At 31.1% G+C, this 2,875-nt stretch overlaps 1 long non-coding RNA gene across 1 annotated transcript; it reads right to left on the reverse strand.

Moving 5' to 3' along the window:
- Positions 1-1,188: 1,188 nt before the first annotated feature.
- LOC112505173 lies at positions 1,189-1,649 on the reverse strand. The gene is made up of 2 exons (XR_003068336.1): positions 1,472-1,649; positions 1,189-1,389 (listed from the first exon to the last, which is right to left on the reverse strand). It is a non-coding gene; the product is annotated as an uncharacterized LOC112505173 (long non-coding RNA).
- Positions 1,650-2,875: the final 1,226 nt, after the last annotated feature.

Here is a 2,875-nt window from a genome sequence, read left to right on the forward strand (position 1 = left end):
ACACATATCAATTAATACATTAATTAAATTATTGTTTATTTAATCTCATTTAATAATAACCGTTTGATGATAAAATGAACGATCAAGATCGGTTCACATAGTTTGTACCATATGGTTGGTTTCTATTTGAACCAGCCCCTATATATATATATATATATATATATATATAATCATAGATTAATTTGAGAAGTGGTAAGTATTTAGAAAGTAGAGAAGTGATCATAGCCCTTCGTCTAGTCAAAATTTATGGTTTTAACTGTGAAACACTAAATTATTCCTCACATAGTATGCGGAAGATAGAGAGATAGTTTCGTAACTCTTACAAATATACTGCAAAACAAGTGCATATGTGAATCTGTATTATTCACATATAAACTATATGTTCATATGTGATTCTGTGTGATTCATATATGAGCTATTTGACTTATTCACAAATGAACCCGTATGATTTACATATGAATTAACTAACTGATTTACATATGAACTATGAGTTCACATATGCACTTGTTTGTCGCCTATTTATAAACTTTGCTAAACTACCCCGCTATTTTTCGTTTGACCAGTCAAAGCCTTAAATTTTGACCAGTCAAAACCACAATTCTTAACCAGTCTTGACTGTATGAAAGGCTAGGAAGAAGAGGTTACAATATTTCTAAATTAAAGAAACCTCCTACTCCCTATTTTTTAAATTGAAAAATACGAAATATGTCAAAATTCAACGAAGCAAATTACACCAAAAATACACTCATATTTTTCTCGTTAACTTGACATTAATATTCATATGTTTTTCATCCTTTTTTTCGTAGTTTTATGCTTTTCCATTTATTTAGAGTTTTTCCCTGAACCTAATCATATAAATATATATATATATATATATATATAGAGAGAGAGAGAGAGAGAGAGAGAGAGAGCGAGAGAGTGGGGTCAAACGAGAACGGTACATATTTAAAAGAACACGAAAACGAGAAAATCTCGTGCAAAATCACATGTGATTTTACATTAATAGTAAAAAAAAATGTTCGGGCGACTTGTGGATGCGTTTTTCAAGTCGTCGGGCAAGGTCGTCTGAATCACATGTGATTTTCTATGTGATATTATTGTAAAATCACATATGATTCATCTTTTTTCGTGTTTTTTAAATAGATATCGTTCTCATTTGATCCTCCCTACAAACACATATATATTGTATAGTAATTCACCAAAAAAAAGTTAGAGAACAAAAAAATTACATGCTAACAATATTGCAGGTGGTGTTGGCTATTGAGCAAGTGACTTTATTTGCATCGTCACCAACAACAGCAGAGACCCAATTTCCTCTTCCGGTGCATGGATCCTCGTTGAAATCCCAATTTTTACCCAACTTCCTTCCGATTACCCTCAATGCATCCACTGTCATAAATCAAAACAAAAACATTAAATATAAAATTTGAAGTTCATATCTACTTACAAACATGAATCATATCTTAAAAACCTTCATCAGAGGGAAGACAAGTTGTGTTGATGGATGCAAAACCAAAGGGGAGCAACARAAGACATAAAATTCCGAACAACATGCCGCTTAGATCACCTAGCGGCGGTGAAAGCCGTTCGACTTCTTTAGACGACGCGTAGTCGATTAATAAAACGGTAATGCGAAACTAAAGCGCTCCAACGATAACCATTTTTGGGATCATACAATGTGTAAGTATATAGATGGAAACAAGTGTTGATTCGAAATTGAATAATGCAAGTAGACGAAGACTTTTGTAATGTTGTTTTCTAAGTATTAATGTGAGAATGTCACATGTCATGTCTCATTCAATGTACTCCACCATATTTATTATTTAATTTTGTATGTAATAATATATCACGTTATTAAAATCTAAATTCGTATATAATATAACATTTTACGTATACCTCAATAATTAAATTGATTTAAATCAAATGATTGTGAATAATAATAAGTCGTTACATCTCGTAAAATTCTCATTTCATCATGAATAATGTTATRTCATCTAAAACAAGTTCCTCKTAAATACTTCAAAAATAACAGCTGAACGAAAACCCTCTAGTGGAAGACTGAAAAAACAATAAGTAACTCAAATGTTAACTCGTCCCATTTCAAACGACGTCACAAAATTGATCCAAATATAAACGGGCAAGTCTTTAAGCATGTCTCTTTTCTTTGTCCAACCTTGAATTTCATCCCCATGAGATGCATGTAATAATCAGTAATAAAGTTRGGTGAGTTCAYAGTTTTCGTGAATAACAKCATATCGCATCATGTGTATCAAACATGTAAACTCTGTATAARACAATATGCAGTTTCCGAAAACATGCAACATTGAAAGAGAAGAGATATTGTAAATTGCCTTGGCGGAAATGGATCATTTTGTTACTTACATTCCCAAGGTAGACCGATCTGCAAATGTCCGATCACACATTGATGGATCATGTCAATATCGAGGACTTACKAGTCATGCATCCATCCCCTATAACCAAACTTAAATTGTCGTACGCCATATAACCGTATAACTTCATATCATAGTCAAGATAGTTTCTACATAAATCAACTGACAGCTAATTACGATCAACCTCTAAACATTGAACCAAATAATAACCATTAACCTTCTTATAATGACATAAATCTCTTCCTTTTGACATACAATGTGTAATAATGATAAATTAATTAAGTTAAATTTTTTTAAATTGTTATTAAAATAAAAAAATATAGAAAGTGAGGGGTTTGTTGGGCTAATTTATATAAACATTAGGATTTAAGGAAATAACAAAAAGATAATAAAAAAAAATAGAAGAAAAAATCCAAGGGAAATAGTCAAATAGGAAACCTTCTTCCCATATGAAGATTTTTATGATTTTTTTTAACTATCGGTGT

The sequence above is a fragment of the Cynara cardunculus genome, unplaced genomic scaffold, assembly GCF_001531365.2.
Source record: "Cynara cardunculus var. scolymus isolate 2C unplaced genomic scaffold, CcrdV1 Un_Scaffold_8822, whole genome shotgun sequence".
Taxonomy (NCBI): Eukaryota; Viridiplantae; Streptophyta; class Magnoliopsida; order Asterales; family Asteraceae; genus Cynara; species Cynara cardunculus.